The sequence below is a fragment of the Schistocerca nitens genome, chromosome 8 (assembly GCF_023898315.1).
Source record: "Schistocerca nitens isolate TAMUIC-IGC-003100 chromosome 8, iqSchNite1.1, whole genome shotgun sequence".
Lineage (NCBI taxonomy): Eukaryota > Metazoa > Arthropoda > Insecta > Orthoptera > Acrididae > Schistocerca > Schistocerca nitens.
This window is the reverse complement of record NC_064621.1, coordinates 271,805,418-271,829,282: the sequence shown is the minus strand read 5'-3', so window position 1 is coordinate 271,829,282 and position 23,865 is coordinate 271,805,418. Positions and strand designations below refer to the sequence as shown.

Sequence of the window (23,865 nt, the reverse complement as noted above, 5' to 3'; positions counted from 1 at the left end):
CACGTACACCCATGCTCGAGAGTGGGCTCGAACCTCCGACGGAAGGAGCCAAACGAACCGTGAAAAGGCTTCGCAGACCGCGCGGTTACCCAGCGCGGCACATCGCAGGCAACAGCACCATCTGTTCACCAAGATCGCTAAATGTCAAACTAATTGTTTATAATAAGAAAATCATCACTGTCTCCTTTAGAGAAAAACTGACTAACGAAACCACAAATGCTAAAAGCGTGAAGATTCCAGGCAAAGCTAAATTTGCCCTGGGCTCCTGATCGGAACACAGATAAGATGGGTATCGAAGCGAAACCAAGCCGACTGGTAAGATCCCCAACTGTCCACTGACTCCAGCCTCGATGGAAAGAGCAGTGCTAAGACAACTGAAAATCTCACTGATAAAAGGGTTCCCAAATTACAGAGGATGAACACAAGAGATTCAGACTGCACAGATCACAAGTGTGTTGAATGAGATAGACCATCGTGCATTTGTTTTCAAGGAACACGAACTTCTTGACGTACATGGGCGTGGAGAATGTAAGCTCCGTAAAATTGCCAGTATTAGTTGGGCATACCTAAAAGCGGTAATCTAACTTAGAAAACTACCGATTGATTCGAGTTTACACTGCGAAGCTAAAAAACGAGGAGAGGTCACGCCAGCTGTACTTTCTACTTTTCACCAACCATTTAATGTTTTTAAACTGTTTTCTTCTGATAATAATTGTTCCCGTAATTGAAAATACAGACAAAGTAATATAACTCCGTCATAATCATAACTAATAGCTATTGATGACAGAACGCTCTATGTGAGTAACCGGCTGGCGCCTCCATGTTCCTTGCTCATCTAGACTTGCGAAAGCTCGATGAAGAACTCTCCGCCCCTGTCAACAGGTATGAATACAACTGCAATTCTCCAAGCTTTCTCGGCGAGGCGGTGTCATCTTGATTAATCGGGTTTCTGCCCGTTATTCGCGCCTTTCCTGCACGATATTTCAACTGCGTGACTCGCAGTCTTCTTCAGATGCGGTCTGATACTGATTCCAGTGTGGAATGAGTACGATGTTTATGCCTACGTTGTGCTAGGCGTTCCCCGTGCGGTCCGCGCCGTGCCTGGCGCTCTGTCCGTGGTGTGCGCCGAACAGTAGCAACGGCTGTGGTGTTTTCTTCTAGCCGCGGCTGTTCCGAACGCTGTGCGCGTGCTTTGTGATTATTATCCGTTGTCAATATAGCTGAATTAAGCGGTGAGTGGCGTCCAAGCGGTGTTACACGTTTTACCCTCCGATTATCGTCATTTGAGTCCTTCCGTGAATTAGGACGTCCTGTTACCGTGCAGTGTCGTGTTAGGCGTTCCGTCCGGAGTTCTTGACCGCCAAAAGCGGCTGAATTGTTATTTTCAGGCCGATTGTATTCATATTGTTCCTCGACACTCGGAAGTGCGTCCTCTGATACTTTGTCTCTTGTCTGAGGTACTATTTCACGCGCCTCCTTAGTTACATGTACTGGGCTGTCATCTCTAATTCCATCCTTATACCTGAGTCCCTTGGGGGTCTGGATGTGCTCTACGTTGCGTCTTCAGAAGATCGAGTGCTGGGTTCCAGGCCTGGTTCAGCTGGAAACCGGTGTCCCTGTTAATTAGATTCTCCGCAACCGCAATCTCAATAGATTCTTTGATGACGCCGTCCCAGTACCTCGATGTTCGTGTTAAAATCATGGCATCATTATACTTCATAGGATGATTGAATTTTAAAAAATGCTCGGGAATCTCTGACTTGGTCGCCTGTCCCAGCCTGGTGTGCCTTTGGTGCTCTTTGCACCTGATGTCAACGGTCCTGGTCGTCTGGCCGGTGTATGACAAACCACATTCACATGGTACGTGGTAAACGCCCGATTCCTGTAGACGCAGGACATCATTCACACTCCCTAGCAGAGTCTTAATCTTGGTGGGTGGATAGAACACGCTTTTAACGTTACTTTTGAGGAGAATTCTGCTTATTTTGGCAGATATAGGCCCAACATATGACAAACGTGCAACCTTTTCCGTTTATTCTTGTATCTCTTCAGGAACCTCTCTTGTGGATATAGGGCGCAGCGCCTTTTGAAGTCTCGAGAAGAGTACCCTTTTCGTAGAACACGGATTTTAGATGTTCTATCTCCGTCGCCAAATTATCCGGATGTGACAGAGTTCGTGCCCTGCGAACCAGTGTTCTGAGTAGTTCTGTGCTTGGTGGTGGCAACTGGTGGCCAGCATGTACAAGTCGGTGTGACTGGGTTTGTGGTACACACCGTGACTGAAGGTACCATCTCCCTTCCTCCTAACTAATCCACCTAGGAAAGGGAGTACCCCTTCCTTCTCCAGTTCCATGGTGAATTTAATGTTAGGGTGGCGTGAGTGTAGGTGGTCCAAGTCTCGAGCAACAATTTGAACACAATCAACCGGAAAATAACACTGCAGCCGGTCCTGGCAGGCAAGAACTCCGGACGAAACGCCTAACACGACACAGCACGCTAACGGAACGTCCTAATTTCACGGAAGGACTCAAATGACGATAATCGGAAGATAAAACGTCTAGCACAGCTTGTACGCCATTCACCACTTAATTGAGATATATTGACAACGGATAATAATCACAAAGCACGCGCACAGAGTTCGGAACAGCCGCGGCTAGAAGAAAACACTACAGTCGTTGCTATTGGTCGGCGCACGCCACGGACAGAGCGCCAGACGCGGCGCGGACCGCAGAGGGAACGCCTAGCATAACGTAGGCATAAACATCGGACTCAAAAAAAAATGTTCAAATGTGTGTGAAATCTTATGGGACTTAACTGCTGACCTTAGCAGTTAAGTCCCATAAGATTTCACACAGATTTGCACACTACTTAACCTAAATTATCCTAAGGACAAACACACACACCCATGCCCGAGGAAGGACTCGAACCTCCGCCGGGACCAGCCGCACAGTCCATGACTGCAGCGCCCAGACCGCTCGGCCAATCCCGCGCGGCTCGGACTCATTCCACACTGGAATCCAATACGACCATGTTTTTCTGTCCGTTTTCGTACAGTCACTAGCAGTGGCCCGTTCTCGTGCAGCCACTTTTTTCTTAGATCATAGAGTTGGCGCATTACTACACCCTCCTCTGTATTTGCACCGTCGGAAAGTGAAAGTTCCACCGCCACACCTTCAGGTGTAGATACTGGAAAAACTTTGGTATATTCTGAATATTGATACTGTACACGTTCACTGCCAAGCCCGTGCTAATCTTAACACAGTCATGCACAAACCCTGTCATTCAAGTTTATGGTAATGTATTTCCCGAAATCTGAACAGCTACTAAGCACAGATTGTTCTTAAATAAAAATGCTCGCCATAGTATTAAGTTTATTGGTGTCCAATGCACTCAAGTTTTTAGTCAGCAATCTGCTCAATATGCCACTCGGAATTACGGTCTTTTTTCATACACAAAATTATTTAAAAGATCCGTACTTTCTAAAAAAGACACCGGAATAAATTTGCTTTAACTTTAGAACGCTATTGACGCATATAGCATATCTAAGACCGGCAAATTACAACTTCCTCCGAAGCTCATACTACACACAACCGTACCGTTGAAAGGCTGGGCTCCGACTTCTTTAGACTCTTGTAAGCATTCTATATCTCCAAGAGATAACATGCACGAAGAATACTCCGATATGATTGGTCAGTTTTCTTTAAGGTCAATGGAAAACATTATTCTCCCGCGTTAGTCCACGCTTTTCCTTACTAACAATCAACAAATAACACTCTTTCGAACTGTACTTTTTACCGAAGTAAATATTTGACATTCTGATATTTTATTTATACTTTACGTTGTTAACAATTTTCATTTGCACTCGAATTAGCTTTACTTTTATCGTAAAGCTACTTAATACATCATACAAAATTCCCGGTCTTTTGCATTCACGCTGTCTTAAGACGTTCTCACACTAGTTCGTACAGAGTTAACTAGTAGAACAATGCTCTACATATTTACTTTAGACCACATTCACGCATCATTCATACTACTAGAAGCATATAAAAACTGTCCAAACATAAATAAACAAAAAACCTTCAAAAAATAAACAAAACAATTCACAAAAACATTCTCTTTTCCTGAAACTTCCTGGCAGATTAAAACTGTGTGCACGGACCGAGACTCGAACTCGGGACCTTTGCCTTTCGCGGGCAAGTGCTCTACCGGCTGAGCTCCCCGAGCAAGACTCACACCCCGTCCTCACAGCTTTACTTCTGCCAGTACCTCGTCTCCTACCTTCCAAACTTTACAGAAGCTCTCCTGCGAACCTTGCAGAACTAGCACTCCTGAAAGAAAGGATATTGCGGAGACATGGCTTAGCCACAGCCTGGGGGATGTTTCTAGAATGAAATTTTCTCTCTACAGCGGAGTGTGCGCAGATATGAAACTTCCTGTCAGATTAAAACTGTGTGCACGGACCGAGACTCGAACTCGGGACCTTTGCCTTTCGCGGGCAAGTGCTCTACCGACTGAGCTACCCAAGCACGACTCACGCCCCGTCCTCACAGCTTTACTTCTGCCAGTAGAGTGAAAATTTCGTTCTAGAAACATCCCCCAGGCTGTGGCTACTCCATGTCTCCGCAATATTCTTTCTTTCAGTAGTGCTAGTTCTGCAAGGTTCGCAGGAGAGCTTCTGTAAAGTTTGGAATGTAGGAGACGAGGTACTGGCAGAAGTAAATCTGTGAGGACGGGGCGTGAGTCTTCTTGGGCAGCTCAGTCGGTAGAGCACTTGGCAAAGGTCCCGAGTTCTATTCTCGTACCGTGCACACAGTTTTAATCGGCCAGGAAGTTTCATATCTGCGCATACTCCGCTGTAGAGTGAAAATTTCATTCTATTCTCTATTCCTGTTTCACACATCATTCATACTACTAAAAGCATATAAAAACAGTACAAACACAAATAAACAAAAACCTTTAAAAAATAAACAATACAATTCACAAAAACATTCTCTTTTCCTGTTTCTTGAATGTCCCTGTGCAGTACGTCCTCTAGCAGATGAAAACTAAAACTACGTACTAGACTGAACCCGCTTTAGACCATCAGTCACTGTGCACGCATGAGTCATTCTCCCGATACACAGGCTGTAGAAGGGAGCGATATAAGGTGGCACGCCTCAAAAGATTTCGAAATCAGATATTTTATTGTAAGGCATACGCAGGAGCAGATACAGACTCATATCACGATTTAGTAATGATGAAGAGTAGGCTGAAGTTTTAAAGACTAGTTACGGGGAAACGGTATACAAAAGTATGGGATACGGAAATACTATGGAATGAAGAGATACGCTTCAAGTTCTCTGACGCTATGGGTACTGCGATATGAATATCTCAGTAGGCAGTTCAGTTTAAGAGGAATGGGTATATCTAAAAAGTCCAATCACAAAAGCTGGAAAGTAAAACAGAGGAACCTGAAAGGATAATCTGAAGAAACTGTGCTATGTGATCAAAAGTATCTGGTCACCTGGGTGAAAGGGACTTACAAGTTCGTGGTACCCTCCATCGGTATTGCTGGAATCCAGTATGGTGTTGGCCCACACTTAGCCTTGATGACGGCTTCCATTCTCGCAGGCGTACGTTCAATCGGATGCTGGAATGTTTCTTGGGGAATGGCAGCCCATTCTTCACGGAGTGCTGCACTGAGGAGAGGTATCCTTGTCGATCTGTGAGGCCTGGCAGGAAGTCGGAGTTTCAAAACATCCCAAAGTGGTTCTATAGGATTCAGGTCAGGACTCTGTGCAGGCCAATCCAATACATGGATATTATTGTCGTGTAACCACTCCGCCACAGGTCGTGCATTATGAACAGGTGTTCGATAGTGTTGAAAGATGCAATCGCCATCCCCAAATTGCTCTTCAAGAGTGGGAAGCACGAAGGTGCTTGAAATGTCAATGTAGGCGTGTGCCGTGATAGTGCCACGCAAAACAATACGAGATGCAAGCCCCCTCATGAAAAACACGACCACACCATAACACACCGCCTCCGAATTGTACTGCTGGCAATACACACGCTGGCAGATGACGTTCATCGGGCATTCGCCATACCCATTCCCTGCCATCGGATTGCTACATCGTGTACCGTGATTCGTCACTTCACACGACGTTTTTCCACTGTTCAATCGTCTAATGTTTACGCTCCTTACATCAAGCGAGGCGTCGATTGACATTTACTGGCGATATGTTTGGATTATGAGCAGCAGCGGCTAACTGTTGTAGTGCTTGCATTGAATCCTGATGCAATTTGGAATTACTGTGTGATGGTCTCGTTAGACGTCTGCCCATACACATTACGATCCTCCTCAAATGTCTGCGGTCTATGTCAGTCAACAGACGAGGTCAGCCAATATGCTTTTGTGCTGTACCTGTCCCTTCACGTTTACACTTCACTATCACGTCGGAAGCAGTGGACCTAGGGGTGTTTAGGAGTGTGGAAATCTCGTGTGCAGACGTATTACACAAGTGACACCCAATCACCTGAGCACGTTCGAAGTCCGTGAGTTCCGCTGAGCTCCCCATTCTGCTCTCTCACGATGTCTAATGACTACTGAGGTCACTGATATGGAGTACCTCTCAGTAGGTAGCAGCACAATGCACCTAATGTGAAAAAGGTACGTTTTTGGGTATGTCCGGATATTTTTGATCACATAGTCTATGGGTTACAGAAGAAATATTTAAGCTGATCGACGAAAGGAGGGAGTAAAGAAATCTTCATGAAAATTCAGGAATATAGACATACAGCTCGCTTAGGAATGACATAAATAGAAAGTGCAGGGAAACTAAGGCGAAATGGTTGCATACAGGATGTGAAGAAATTAAAAATGAAACGATTGTCGGATAGACTGTCTCAAAAAATAGAAAAGTCAAACAACATTAGATGAAATTGGAAGCAACGGCGTTTACCTTGAGAATGCATTTGTAATTAAAGTGTTAAATGCAGGGGAGACAGCTGACAGGTGGAAAGAGTACATTGCAATGTGCCAACCTCTTCAGCTCCTTGCAACCTTGAAACCTCTGTCCTGAATTATTTGCTGATGTATTCCAATTTCTGTCTTCCTCTACAGTTTTTACCCTCTACTGCTCCCTCTAGTACTATCCTATCATATTTTCCCTTGTTCTTCTAAGTGTTTTCCATATATTTCTTTCCTGTAATTCTCCTTCACATTTAGTGCGGATAGCAATGTCATCAACGAATCTTGTTATTGATATCCTTCCACTCTGAATTATAATCCCACAGTTGAATCTTTTTTTTTAAATTTCCATCATAGCTTCTTCGATGTATCGATTAAACAGTAGGGCCAAAAAACTACTTCCCTCTCTTCCACCCGTTGTTGTCCGAGGATTTCGTTCTAGTTCTCCCTCTTTTTTTTCCTCATGGTTCTTGAGAAATTAAATATTATCGACCTTTCCCGATAGCTTACCCCTAATTTTCTCAGAATTTCAGACATTTTGCACCATTTTACATTGTCGAAACGTATAAATGAGTCCTTATTTCTCTTCATTTTTTTCGCTTCCATTATCAACCGCAACATCAGAAATGTCTCTTGCTGTCTTTGCATTTCCTACAGCCATCTTCTTTCCCGTTCTTCTGTATATTATTCTAGGCAGCATCTTGAGTGTATCAGCTGTTAAGATGAATGTGTGATAATATTCGCATTTTTCATCTCTTGCAGACTTCGGAGTTCTGTGGATGACGTTTCCCTGAAAGTCTGAAGATATATAGCCAGTCTCATGCATTCTACACACCAACGCGAATAGTGTTTTCATTACCACTTGCCACAATGATTTCAGAAATTCTGAGGGAATGTAATCTATCCAATCTGCCTTATTTGATCTTAAGTACTTCAAATCTCTTTTCTGATTCTGATACTGGATCCACTAAATGCTCTCTGTCGACTTCTGTTTCTTCTTCCATCACTTGCACGCGAAAGGCAAAGGTCCCAAGTTCGAGTTTCCGTGCGGCACACAGTTTTAAACTGCCAGGAAGTTTAAAAGATGAGCTGGTTGCACTGCTACGCTCTTTTCAACACTAATGAAATTAGAACACCGCTATTCTGATAACTCGTATCGTCGTATTGTTTAAACAATGACATGTTCAGAGCATCTCTTTCAGTATTCCTGTCTTGTTATTCCATTCCTAAGTGAATGTTAAATAAGCAGTATTATATAAATTTATTTCATTTGTTGACAAAGATCGCAGCAGTTATCTTAATTCCGCATCGTTCACAGTATATTAACATGATACCAAAGATGTGGCACAGAAGCTGATATTACTGCTATTATTTGCGTAGCAAAACAATATAATAAATTAACTACATTTCAACGGCTTGCTGCTTGTGGTTGGCAAATACAGCATTACACACAGTGCTCAGAGGTGGCCAGAGAGCTGCCATTTATTTACGGAATATGTATGCTGAGTCGTATAAGTAAGTGACTTTTGTGCTCACACGAGAGAGACAGAGATAGAGAGAGAGTCAGAAGTATCAATTTAATCGCTCCATTCTGTTCTTCACAATGTAATCAGAGTAGTAAAGTACACTGCGTCGTGCTTACCAATGTCATAATAAACAGTGTTACCTTCTTTTCACAGATTGTATTTTTGTTGTACTATGACATTATGATACAAACGTCAGATTTATTGCGTTTGTCAAACGCTTTTTCTAAACTTTGTGGCCCATTATACAAATTTTATGAGGCGTGATTTCGACTTAGGTCTGCGTCCAAACCAAACCCCAACAACTTCCACATCACATTTACACCAGTCGTAGCGGTAGGCTATCGACTCCAGGTATCTCTGCATTTCGTGTTCCATATTATGCATATGTAGTGTAATCTCAGTGCGTTTAGGTATCTTTATTCAGAATTAAGCCACTGAATTACCTGAGATTCCCTTGTCGCCTGCCCCAAGAATCGAGTTTCTGATAGCCTCCTGTTGACACAGAATTTCTTTGAATATGGAGTAGGACTACTAAGACTTCGTACTTCAGTATTTTTATGTTAGAGCCTGCTCTCCTTGCGCTGCCTAACTTATTAAAAGTGACGATTTGCGTTATAGTGAACATTATAAGCAAATACTTGACATACTAGTTGAGACATGCTATGTGCTTTGTCACAGATCCACCGTCCGCGGTTTATAATAGAGATTTTGGTATGTTGCATGACACATATATGTGACAGTGATGTCACTATATGCATTAAGATGTTCTATTTTAGTCTGAAACTGGTTGTGTGATAGTGGCAACACAGCTGTGTCTAAATGGCGATTTTTCAAAAATTTACTAAACTGATGGCCCATTAGAATTCGCACCTATGAACACCTGCTCTCTTTGGAACTGGGACTCCTACGTTCTTCCTGAAGTCGGAGGGTATTTCATCTATTTCATATATCTTGCATACTTGGTGAAATGGTTTTGCCATGGCCGGTTCTCTCATCAGTCTCAATAATTCTGAGGGAATGCCTTCTACTTCAGGTGCTTTGTTTCCTCTTAGATATTTCAGTGTTCTTTGAAATTCTTCTCACAGTATACCTACATTCTTTCCCTTTGTAGAATAATGTTCTCACGTTTTTGTTTTTCTTGTATAGATTTTCTAATTCTTCGTTTCACCTTTCACCTTTCACTTCGTTGTTTATTTGTGGCTTACCATAGCGTTTACTGTCTGTACAGTAGTTTCTTCTTTCTTCAAAGATCTCTTTAATTTTCCTGTTGGTGGAATCTATCTTTCCCTTGGTTATACATACTGCTACTGATCTGCATTTATCCTATAGGCTTTCCTGCTTAGCCATACTGAAATTTCTTTCATTCTCATTATATAGACGTCGCTCTTCCCTTTCTTCTGGTTCATTTGCTGTATGCTGATACTATAAACGGAGGAATTATATGAAAACTATTGCTAGGAGATGAAAAATATGAAACAGCGAATCCATAAACTCTAAACGCCGTGAAATAGTAAGGAGTTTTGGGAGAGGGGAAAGAAGGGAAGGAAGGGAGAAATGGGAGGGATAACGTGGGTCTTACAAAGAGAGGGTATTACAATAAAGGTGTAAAAAGTAACATTACTTCAACGGCAGGCAGCGCTGGATTGGGAGGGGTAGAAGGTGCTGTTGGTTATACAGTACAAGTTTAACTTCATTGTTTATTAATATTAACCAAACTGAACTTCACACAACAGGTCCATACCGAAATATATTTTCACATTTAGTTGTGAGAAAAGAAATGTTTAATTACGTAACTGATACAAAACTTTATGGCTGTAATCTCTCATGTGCATCATTAAAACAGCAAATAACAAACTGCGGCATATACATATTATCAAAGCCCAGAGATAAAGGAAAGATGGTAACTGAGTGCTATTGTCCAATATTGAAAGTAAAAATATTACACAAATGTTTCGGCAAATTCTTTAAAGTGAATATCCACCCAAGACTTTTATGCAAGAACATATCTGGTGTGTTCACTATTTCTCTTGGAACGCATGCTTTGCTGCAACTGGCGCACTAAACTTAATATTTTCACGGAGAACTCTACACAGGAATATAAACGGCGTGTACTCCAGGTCTCTTGAGACACATTAAAGACCTTGTACATTCTGGCGAAAATTGATGACTAAACTTTATATACTCACAGAGAACTCATCAGAAGTACATACACTGAGATGACAAAATTCATCTAATACCTCTTAATACCGTGTCGGACCTCATTTTCCCGGCGTAGTGCAGCAGATTCACGTGACATGGACTCAACAAATCGTTGGAAGTCCCCTGAAGATATACTGAGGCATGCTGCCTCTGTAGCCGTCAGTAGCTGCCAATGTGTTGTCGGTGCAGGCTTTTGCCATAATTACGCCCAAGAATGATCATGTCGAGTGATCTGTGTGGTCAAATCTTACTCTCGAGTTGTCCATAATGATCTGCCAAGGCGCATTGTGATCCATAAAAATTGCATCGTTTTTTGGGAACTTGAAGTCCATTAATGGCTGCAAATGGTGCCGAAGTAGCCGAAAATAATCATTTCCAGTCATTAATCGGTTCAGCTGTATCAGCGGACGCACTTCATTTCATATAAGCACAGCACAAACCATTATAGATCGACCATCAGCTTGCACAGTGTCTAACTACTGCTTCCTATTTATTCCTTAATGACATTTGTCATTAAAAATATATCACTTTTTCAAACCAACAGCTCAGTTCATGGAATCAATACTAGATATAAGAATAATCTTCACAAGGATTTGAAGGCACTTACTCTTGTACAAAAAGGTGTGCATTATTCAGGAACACACATTATCAATAACTAGCCAACAGCCATAAATAGCTTAACAACCAATGAAATTCAGTTTAAGAGAAGCCTAAAGAATTTATTGGTGGCCAACTCCTTCTACTCCATTGACATTTCAGTGTGCAGTAATGTGTTCTTTGTAGATAATTACTATAGTAGTAGTTCTATTACATGTTTCTTACCTTATAAATAAAAAAAATTGAAATTCAGTGCATTAGTGTTTGTAAAATTATTCTTTCATAGAGTGTTCATTAAAAAAATTACGATCATTCCACTTGGGACCTGTTGAATGGTACATTAGCTTATTTGTTGGAGTTGTAAATATTTGTCATGTATTGTTGTTTTTCTGACATGTTCTACATCCTGGAGGACCTTCTCACTACGCAGCAATTGGAATGAAAGTGAATCTAATCTAATCTAATCTAATCTTGTTGATAGGTCCGTGGCTTCGTGTGATCTGCGCCACACTGGAACACTATCACCAACTTTTGCCAACTGAAATCGGTACTTATTTGACCAGACAACGGTATTGCAGTTGTCTAGGGTCCAACCGAAATGGTCACTGCCCGAGGAGAAGCGCTGAATGCAATGTTGTGCTGTTAGCAAAGGCACTCGCGTCGGTCGTCTGCTGCTATAACCCATTAACGCCAAATTTCACCACACTGCCCTAAAGGATATATTAGTCGTATGTCCCCTGCCGATTTCTGGGCATACTTCACGCAGTGTTGGTTGTCTGTAAGCAGTGACAAGTCTACCAAACGATGCTGCTCTCGTCTGTAAGTGAAGGACGTAAGCCTCTACGTTTTCCGTCGTGGGAGGTAATGCCTGAAATCTGTCAGTCTCGACACACTTGCGACACTGTGACTCTCGGAATATTGAATTTCCCAACGATTTTCGAAATGGAATATTCGAAGCGTCTAGCTCCAAGTACCAAACCGAGTCTGTTTATCCCCGTCGTGCGGCCATAACAACGTCGGAGACCTTTCCACTTGAAACACCCGAGTAGAAATAACTGCCGCCAATGCACTGCCCAGCCGGACTGAGTGGCCGAGCGGTTCGAGGCACTTCAGTCTGGAACCGCGCGACCGCTACGGTCGCAGGTTCGAATCCTGCCTCGGGCATGGTGTGTGTGGTGTCCTTAGGTTAGTTACGTTTAAGTAATTTTAAGTTCTAGGGGACTGATGACCACAAGAGGCTCCATAGTGTTCAGAGCCATTTGAACCATTTGCACTGCCCGTTCATACCCTGCGTTTATGATACCATCGGCATCCGTATATGTGAATTCGCTATACCATGACCTTTGTCACCTCAGTGTGCATGACATGTATACTAGTGCAGTGATTACAGTGTAGTGATTAGTGTAGTGATGACAGAGGTAAATGCTTGACAACCCACAGTTAACACTAATTTTAAGCAACGATAGGGAACTAGAACGAAATTTACATGGTATAATAGGCACCCTAACTTGTATAATAGATGAATGAACTAAAATACATGGTTCAACAAGACGTGACTGACGTGCATAGTCAACATTAGCCCAGCTCGAAGAAGAAATCTACTCCCCCCCCCCCAAAAACCCCCCAAAAAAAGCATACCCACAACGCCGTACGAAGTATAGTGACCGACAGAACAACATCATTCACACATACGATCGACCTGTAGCATCCTCATCTGAGCACCATTTTAATGATCCCAGGGTACTGTACTCCAGACATTAGCGAGATAATGGCAAGGCGACAGCTCACATATGTTGGTGGTGAAGTCACAGTGTCCTACTGGGCGCGGCATTAGGTAAACGACATCAGGGTAAGGACAAGTCGACAGCCAGTTCCTCGTGCTTGTTGCCCCACAACATGCATGCTGCCGACGTCTTCCGTGCACGACACCGAGAAATCGCAGACAAACGAACGGCCTGCAGTCGGTGCGCACGGCTCACGACTACCCTACTAGCTCAGCGGTCGCGGCCGCAGCTACCCGCGCAGCAGGCAACGCTGACCGGCTTCAGAATCGGTCTCAGATTACCAGTCCAACAGCGTACTCGTGGCAGTCCACTCGCAGTACGATTGCCAGAGGGTTGGTGGCACTGACCAGTTAACCCTTTGACTGTTGTTGACGAGTTTACTCGTCATGCTGCATGCCGCTCCCTGGGTGCTAATGACGAGTATAGTCGCAGTCGCCGGTTTTCCCCTGAGCGCTGTTGACGAGTTAAGACGCACCCGCTTGCCGGCCCCTGAGCGCTGATGAAGAGTGTAGGCGCGCCTCTGCATGAGTGCTGATGACGAGATAACTCGGAAGCTGACTTCCCGTCCCATGTTTAGCCTTTCGCAGTTCTGGCCGCTAGCTTGTTGTGAGCCTAGGTTTCGCACTACAGTTCACTGTTCATCGGAATTTACATCGGTGTTCTTCGCGTCCTGTATTTTACAAGGAAAATGGCGAGACGTCGTGCTTTCACTGAGGAACAAATCATGGAGTTTCTTACGAGTAGCGACAGTGAGGGTGAACTACTTGATTTTGACGAAAGTGATAGCCCTACCACAGAGTCCGAAAGCTCTATTCATAAACCGTCCGCGTCAGCAAGGGTGTCAAAGCAGTCTCATGTTCCAACAAGAGATGTTAGTTGTTCTGAATCTGAAGAATCAGAAAGTGATAGTGAAATGCCTACGAAGGAAGAACGTCTTAGTGATATATTTGACTGGAAAGCAAATGACTTTCAGCCAGTTAATCACACATTTGATGATACGCTGTCGGGACATGTGTGTCAAATAGGGAATGGTTCAAATGGCTCTGAGCACTATGGGACTTAACTGCTGTGGTCATCAACTGCCGTGGTCATCAGTCCCCTAGAACTTAGAACTACTCAAACCTAACTAACCTAAGGACAACACACACATCCATACCGAGGCAGGATTCGAAACTGCGACCGTAGCAGTAGCGCGGTTCCAGTCTGTAGCGCCTAGAACCGCTCGGCCACTCCAGCCGGCAAATAGGGAATGAGTCAAGTATTCTGTCAGCTTTCATGTTATTCTTTACACAAGAACTGATGATATATATAGCTGACGAAACGAATCGGTTTTATTTATTCACCAAGGAGAATACTCCCGAATCGGTGCATTCTCGAATCTCAAAGTGGAAAGATACTGGATATGAAGAAATGTATTGTTTCATAGCTGTTTGTCTTCTGATACCTCGCCTGAAAATACTGAAAATTATCGAATACCGGACCACAGATGTTCTTCAAAATACGCCAATTTTTAGTGAACTCATGTCAAGAGACCGCTTTTTGTTACTTATGAGAATGTTACATTTCAGTGACAACTCTGCCAATACTGGAAGAGACAGGTTATTCAAAATTAGGTACATTGTCAATAAAGATCTACAGCTTTCCGTTGTGCATTTAATCCACATCAGAAATTCTGCATTGATGAAAGTTTGTTATTATTCAAAGGACGTTTATCTTTCAGACAATTCATTCCATCGAAACCGAGTAGATTCGGTATAAAAACATTTGTGTTATGTGATTGTAAGACTGGCTATGTCTTGGATTTCATTGTTTATACAGGGGCATCAACAGAAACTGAGTTCCACAATTTGGAGAAAAGTGGTGACATAGTGGCTACACTTATGAAGCCCTATTTAGAACGTGGACATACCCTCTACGTCGATAACTGGTACTCAAGCCCAGACTTGTTTGCCTGGCTTCACAGTCATGGGACGAACGCATGTGGTACTATCCGTAAGTACAGACGCAACATGCCGAAACTTCAGAAGAAACTGGAACGTGGAGATATTGAATTTATGTGCACTGATACAATTCTTGCTATAAAGTGGTGTGACAAAAGGGAAGTGTGGATGTTGACCACATGTAACACCACAGAAATGGTTGACACAGGAAAGATTGACAGGAATGCTGGAGAAAAAATTAAGAAACCACAAAGCATGGTAGATTATAACTTCAATATGGGAGCAGTTGACCGTTCTGATAGACTGCTTAGATCTGTCGGATGTATACGGAAAACAATGAAGTGGCATAAAAAGTTCTTTTTTCACGTTCTAGATATGTCTGTTTTAAATGCTCATGTCCTACACAGATCACAAACAGGTCGTAAAATGACGATAGCAGAGTTTCATCTGTCACTGGTAAGGGAACTTAAAGAAATGTATGCGCTAGAACGCAGAAAAGCTGGTAGAGGAAGATGTTCTGATGCTAATCCTCTAAGATTTGTGGGAAGCAATTTTCCAGACATTATAACAAGTGAGCAATCCAAGGAAAGTGCGCTAACGCCTAGATGCATTGTTTGCTGGAAACAAAATGTGCGTCGAGAATACAGGTACGAATGTAAAACTTGCAAGGTACCATTGTGTGTCGTACCCTGTTTTCAAAAATACCACACAAAACAGAATTACTAATTGCAGCATGGAACGAATACATTAATGCTATTAGAAAAACCTTCGAAAACGAAAAAGAAAAGTTATAAAACGGAAAAAGAAAATAAAAATGTTTTTAACTTTGCCAGTGCCGGTCCAAAACCCGGATCAAAAAGAAGGATGGGAAACATATTTACAAAGTGTAAAAGTAACGCCTAAATTCACAGTTTATGATTAGAATTTTCTCTATAAGTGAATTTAATGTGCTAACAAAAAGACAGAGATTTTACAGATTTCAAATGTTGGAAAATCTGTTGAATACATATGTGCAACAATCGCAAGTATTGTACAAATTTCGTCAAAGAAACAAAATTACGCATAACCGGGTAATTACAAAGCGCAACAAATATTCGGGCAATTCAGCGATACAAACAGGAGGCCATGTGAAATTTCTTATCACACCAGAATAAAGAATTTAACGACATGAAGTAAAATTGTTCTTACCGTTGCTCACAGTAAATTCCGATGTTGTAGTGCGATATGATAGACGATCTGTATGTCGCTTTCACCTATAAACGACCTACTACGATGTTCTGAACAACAAAAATAACGTACAGTAATCTATAATGCATGGCTTATATTATTCGTTCTTGAGTTAGGAACCATAGATAAATGCAGACATTATAAACGGGTATCCAAGAAAGAACGATAAGCTATTGATGTAAAGCAAACGAATCACGTCGCTTTCGGCATAATCTACAAAAATAGTGCAAGAAAACTAGAAGCAAGATATCATTCTTGGTGACGGAAGATAGTTTTACCCGACAGTTTGATTCTGTAGTAATTCACGTGCAGGGGAACTACGTAGTGAGAGCATTTACGAGTATTCTGTATCAGCCGTGAGAGGACACAATATTTCGCGTGGAGTCGCAGTCACTGCAGAAATATTCAGCACAGGGCGGGTGGGGCAGTGAAAGGCGCTCCGCCCCAGGCGGCAGCTGGGGGGTCAGCCACATTAGCGCAGGTTTACGGATGACAGTGCAGGCCGCAACGCCTCAGCGTGCCAAGCGGATCGTGCGCCTCCAGCAGTTAAAGGGTTAAGTAAAGTTTTTCAGTTATAATACTGGAATTCTATACTAATGGATGTGTAAAACTGTAAAAGGCATGAATAGTAGTTTACAATAGTGGAATCTAAAGTAACTAAAATGAATTAGAGTCTTAAAATGTGAACAGTGTCATACACTGAAACTATAAAAAATTAAGAGTGTTACACGGGAGACAAAACTGCACGAAAATTCTCGTTAAAATAATGGTATAGAAATATGGATGTATGATTTTAAATGATAGACAAATAGTGTAATTATCAAAGTGGAATTATTTAAAATAAGTAGAACTGAATTAAGTGTCATTAAACCTTAAAAAGGTAAAACAATGAAAGCGTAAAACAATGAAAAGTTTGAAACAACATAGTATAACAATGTAGCTATGTACTGAAGCTAAAGTTTAGAGGACATGATTTGATAGTTGTGGTCAATGGCATATTATTCTGTTTGGTGCCGTTGTGCGGCTCGCAGTTTATGCACATCTGCATCTACTACATGTGTACTGAGCAGGCCACCTTGCGTTGTATGGCGGGGAGTACTTCGTGTACGATCGTCACTTCCCCCTTTCCTTCTCCTGCCGCGAACAGTTCGCGGGAGGAATGATTGCCTGTAAGCACCCGTCTCGAGTCAGACCTTAATAGAAACATACGAAAGGGAACATCACATGAATATTTCTTTATTTAAAACAATCAGTTTCGACACACTTTGCTGTCATCTTCAGCCTTTTTGCTATGGAACGTGTTCATTTTAAGTTGGACCACACACAGAGTTGTCATGCGAATAAAAAACACCATGTTATAGTAGGTTTGTCATAAATAAAATAAAAACATAAAATATATAGTTTAATTATGAAAAACCTTCTCTAATTTTCTGTTTTTTATCCTCATCATAGTTTGGTGTGAGTTCCAGCTTAAAATAAACAGATTAAGTTTATCCATTACTTATATTTTAGAACCCGTCACTGTTAATTGAATGCAAATAATTTACATAAAACTGCAACCAGTCACTTTTTTGAATTATTATGTTTTATTCCATCAACCGGGTTTCGAACCTTTTCAGGTTCATCTTCAGATAGTTTCCGGAGGCTACGTCATTATTTCTTGCATTAATGCTGGGTGCTGGTTCTGTGACAAGAACATGCAGCACGATTTAATGTATCGCCATGATTATTATTTATCTGGCGATATGTACGTAAATTTAGTTCGTTTGTGCTCTCGTGCTATCCCCAGTCTGATTCAAATATTTGCCCATATATCGACTTTAATACATGTAAAAAAGAACAAAGTACATCTCTGAGCAAAGTAGCCCTATGGCATATCTTTTTGTCAAGGTCAAACAACTGTTGTACAGCAGATGGTGGATGCTGGCAAAGTTTCGCTTTCAGAGTGTAATTTAGCTTGTGTAAAACTGTATGAAGTGATATACCAACTGGCCATCTAAATGAAAGCAGACGGGTGGACACTAACAGAAAATAGCCACCCATACTGTCACAGTTAGTAAAAAACTAAATTTACATCCATACCGACAGATAACCAATAGTCAAGGCGATACATTAAAGCGTGTTCCATCTTGTTGTCACAGAGCCAGCACCCAGCATTATGCTAGAAATAACGATGTAACCTCCAGAAACCATTTGAAGATGAACCTGAAAAGGTTCTAAAACCGGTTCATGGAATCAAGCGTAATTATTCAAAAAAGTGACTGGCTGCAGTTTTATGTAACTTATTTACATTAAAATGAACAATTTTCACAAGAAAAATATTTTTAAGACCCGAAGATGACTGCACAGTGTGTCGAAAACGGTCGTTGAAGCCGGTTTTAAGTAAAGAAATATTTTTGCAATCTGAGCTTTACAATTTTTTTAGCAATTAAAACAGCTGGCTGATTCTATGTTCTCAAAATGGAAAAATTCAGTCAAATGATTCTAATTTTACCTTCGTGAACTTATAGTGAGGTATACTAGCACCTGTTGACTCTTCTGGGAACGTAAGATCTCGGAAATTAAACAATAAACCATGTCATGAAGCAGAACGGGTACTGTTGGTGGTTGATAATGTGTGTGACGTTTTGAACTTCTAACGAAACTCGCTGCTCTTATTTGAATTATCTCTATTTCCTCTATCAGCCCTAACTGGTACAGCACCCATACTGACCAGTAGTACATAAGTATTCGTCGGACGAGAGTCTTGTGACGTTGATGGGCTACATTTCCTGAAGCTCCTTGCAATGGGTCCCAGTTTGTCACACACCTTATTCGTGACTGATTTTATGTGGGGGTTTCATTTCAAGTCACTTCGTAATATACAGTATATGCCTGGGTACCTTATGAAAGTAACTGCTTCTAGTCATTCCTCTGTAGTCGTGTATTTGTACATTAATGGATCTTCCTGTCTATGTACTCGCAATACGTTACATTTGTTCACACTGGAGGTTATCTGATACTCTCTATGCTAAGCGTAGATCCTCTGAAGGTCTGTCTGCATTTCGCTACAGTTTTCTGGTGTCATTACTTCTTCATACATCATACGAAAAAGACTCATGGAACTTCCACAGTAATTCACCAGATCAAGCTGAGCTCTGTTTGCTAGAAACCCTTCAATCCAATCACACAGTTGGTGTGATATTCAGCACGCTTTTATTGAGGAACTGTATTGAATGCCATCTAGAAGTCAGGGAACACGACAATCTGTTTGGGAGACTTCCTGGCAGATTAAAACTGTGTGCCGGACCGAGTCTCTAACTCATTCTGGAAACATTCCCAGGCTGTGGCTAAGCCATGTCTCCGCAATATCCTTTCTTTCAGGAGTGCTAGTTCTGCAAGGTTCGCAGGAGAGCTTCTGTAAAGTTTGAAAGGTAGGAGACGAGGTACTGGCAGAGGTAAGGCTGCGAGGACGGGGCGTTAGTCGTGCTTGGGTAGCTCAGTTGGTAGAGCACTTGCCCGCGAAAGGCAAAGGTCCCGAGTTCGAGTCTCGGTCCGGCACACAGTTTTAATCTGCCAGGAAGTTTCATATCAGAGCACACTCCGCTGCAGAGGGAAAATCTCATTCTGAATCTGTTTGGGAACTTGTGTGTACTACTCCCTGGGTCTCGTGGACGAACAGAAACAACAGTCGTATGAAACCCAGCTCACCCTGTTCTTTGGGTTCCTACAGAGCCTCCATAAATATCTGTAATGAGCCAGCATGAAACGTGTTTCATAGGTCTACATCTGATCGACGTTAGATTTATAAGTCTATAGTTTTGTGCTTCTGTTCGACGACCTTTCTTAAAAACTGCTGCTGGAGCAGCGGCAAGTTCTTACACGTACTCTGTGTAGAACAGTATCGGTATCCCGTCATGTCCAGAGACCTTTCAGTTGCTTTTCTATCCCATGTTCTTTATTTCGATATCAGCAATTTGCTCGTTTGTGCGATGATTTAAAAGAGGCACTACAGTGTGATGTTCCTGACAGCAACTGTTTTGGAAAAAGGCGTTTAGAATTTCGGACTTTACGTGTCGTAATCCGATTCAATACCGTTATCGTCACGTACTGTCTGGGCAGAAGGCATAGATCAGTCTGCTGATTTAACATCAACCAAAACTTATTTAGATTTTCTTTCAAGTTACTACACTCTCGATTTTTATAACTTTTTGTGGTGAATAGTTTCATACTATTTAACTGTAACTGTTTTACGCCGTCTGCCAATAAATGCACCGTAATGGCATTTAAAGACTTATATCAAGTAAAGTAGCTGCCCACACATCCACTTATAATGACAGGTAGCTTGCTTACATCTTCTGAAGAAACGAGTGCGTGACAAGAACTGCGTCGAGGGACCACATCAATTAGAGATTTACAGAACATAAGTAGGAGGGAATTCTGCTCGCCAATCGATTAAGGTAATCCAAGAAATAGTTAACTATGACAGTCTAGGGTGGGAACGCTTGGCCAGTTATTCTGTACGTCACCTACGCTACTTTCTACCGACTCGTGGCTGAACTGAGAAACTTTTATGGAGGTATTGTACAGCGAGGGGATCTTGTGCAAGGCATCGTTTTTGTGCAGAAATCTTCGGAAAACATATGTTGAGGATACGTTGTATACAGATCAGATCTTGCCCATGGCCTCCCTATGCTAGGGATAACCTTGTGGGAAAACGTGTTGCAATTTTAAAACATGTGCACCTGAAAACTTTGAGTTAAAATCGATTGAAATTTCTGGTTTATGGATAGCAACATCTAATTAAAATTATATCTGACGCGGAGTGCGCAAAACTTGTCGCGAAACGTAGTAAGTTCCCGTATCCTTACTCGCTCGCTACTGGTAACGAGCCAGTGGGTGTGTTGGACCTTCCATCGAACTACGGACCCCCTTGAAGATGTCTCCCGCAGTCGGAGACGAAACGTTGGGAATTGACACAGAATTCATCAACCGACCACGGCATAACAGCCCGGATAATTATAATGGACTTGATCAGAGGTCAGTCATGGCGTGAGGTATGTAGGCTACCTTGGGGATGGACAGTGTAAAGGACGCACAGCTGTTGTTAATGACAGACCCTATGGGGACACTGTGATAGAAGAGCTTGAATGTGTTGGACACATACAAAAAAGAATCGGAGCTCGGCTTAGAAAATTATGTAAAACGCCAGTGGAAAAAAACAATCAGACAGAAAATACATAGGTGGTCCAGATCGTCTTCCAAAAATTAAATTCATTCATTGACTCAATATTATGGACTAGCAATAAGGAGAAATATAGGAGATTTGGAGAACATGAGACGAGCTGTTTGGGCAACACAGTTAAACAGAGTGTCAACAGATGAAAATTCACAGCATGGTCTGTGCCCAAAAGGGGAAGATTGGTGCTACAAGTACTTGCTGAACAATACTACAAGCACACAATATATCCACAAGTATTCCTTAGCACTTGCTGTAATGGAGGCAATTCGGCTTATATATAGGGATCTGTAAAATATAAGTCTACTTAGGAAATGTATATATGTTCCCTCTGAGAATACAAATGAAAGCTTCAACAGCTGTATATGGAAGAGAGTACCCAAAATTGTATTTGTTGGGCTCACAGTGCTGAGGATTGGTGTAACGGATGCAAAAATAACATTCAATTTCAAGGATCAATGTTATGAAGAAACTGAACATCCAGATGGGAAGGAAGTGGCTTCAGCTCTAACTGCTACTGATAAGTAGCGGTTAACCGAAGCAGAGACAGCTGCAGAAGCTGCTACCAAGGATAAAGAAAAGAATGAAGAGATAGAGTATGGAGGATAAGGAAACAGGAGGACAGCTAGAATATGTAGCGGGAATGTTCTAAACTAGCACAGAGGTAAGTTAATAAATCTGTAAATCTTCTTTAGCGGAAACCTGAATTTTCATCGTTCAGGTACACTTCTCTCCTAAATGACTGTAGTTAAACTTACAAAAATTGGTACAGATATTTAGAATGACCTCCTCTACCTATCTTGCCTACTATTTTCTGAAGGTTTATAACATGATGATGATGTCGGTGATAGTTGAGATACATTTTTAAATAATTTTGTTCTAGTGAAATAAATGACTTGTCTTTTTCACAGATCAGCATCAGGGAAGGAAATTGTAGCCATAAAACACTTAGGTGAATGTTGTCTGTACTCTGACACTTCTTGCAAGCCGTGCAGTCAATGGTTCCAAATAAAAGGGTACCGAAGTGAAATAGTGTTCCGTTCCGAATAACATTATAAATATTGTTGTCAGTACCAAAATATAATATATATCTCAATGATTTTAGGGCAATGCTTTGACTAATGACCCTAACTGTGTGTAAGAATTTTGAGCTATGTCTCATTTATAGAATGGTTGCACTATGGGGGTGAAGAAAATGCTAAAAATACACCCCATTCATGGACGCCCGGGTTCCCGGGTTCGATTCCCGGCGGGGTCAGGGATTTTCTCTGCCTCGTGATGGCTGGGTGTTGTGTGCTGTCCTTAGGTTAGTTAGGTTTAAGTAGTTCTAAGTTCTAGGGGACTGATGACCGTAGCTGTTAAGTCCCATAGTGCTCAGAGCCCCATTCATGGGCGTGTCCCCTTAAATGTTTGTCAACATACATTGGGCTGCCTGAGTTGAAAGGTCGTGTGCACAACGATTCTAACAGGGTATGGTGTCGGGCGAGGCTCAAATAGAAGGGCAGTTCGTTGCTAATGGCCTCTTGCAAGGTGGTGGCCAGGACATTCAAGTGAATGCTAAACTGTAATAAGCGGGAACGTGTCATGGTATGCAGTTTTTGTTAACGAAAGCTGTGACTAACGATATTGTCGTGGGATGTTTGTATACAAATTCTATAAGTATGAAAGGTTATGTGTGATGGGTTGGTCTTTCTCGTGAATATGCGTAACTGAAAATAATTTTTTTAACGACTATACAAAGTGAATTCATTAAATCATTACTTGAGAACTTGAAAACATTTGCGGTCCTCTTGAACACAGAAAGAAAATGGTTCAAATGGCTCTGAGAACTATCGGACTTAACATCTGAGGTCATCGGTCCCCTAGAACTTAGAACTACTTAAACCTAACTAGCCTAAGGACATCACACACATCCATGCTGCAGGCAGGATTCGAACCTGCGACCGTAGCGGTCGCGCTGTTCTAGACTGAAGCGCCTGGAACCGCTCGGCCACATCGGCCGGCCAAAGAAAATGATTATTACTATACAAACACTATGGAAGGTGGGAAAGATTATTACTGTGTTGTGTCTAATTTTTTTTTGATTACATGTACCTATGATAAAACTGGTGATACCTTGGATCACGGGAAAATGGGAGACCGAATAGTCCGATAAATTGAGCTTCATGGTAACCTTGCTGCTGAAAAATGAGAGAGAAACGTTCAACTGTATGTGTACAGATTAGTGTAACAAAATAATGTCTCAGTATTTAGAAAGAATATCTCAGATTGTGTTTTAATTATCTTGAGGGTTGAATTTAAAGCACTGTACTTTCTATATTACTTTGAATTCATTGGTGATGGATATTAATATTACAGCAGCATGGGAAATGTATTTTGTCTATAGTGGTAATGGGAAGGAATACTTACACAGATCATTATACCGTGA

General features: G+C 41.9%; 1 non-coding gene across 1 annotated transcript; it reads right to left on the bottom strand.

Annotated features, from left to right (window-relative positions):
- Nucleotides 1-4,452: 4,452 nt before the first annotated feature.
- On the bottom strand, nucleotides 4,453-4,526 carry Trnas-cga (transfer RNA serine (anticodon CGA)). Its single transcript has one exon. It is a non-coding gene; the product is annotated as a tRNA-Ser (tRNA).
- Between the last annotated feature and the right edge of the window lie 19,339 nt (nucleotides 4,527-23,865).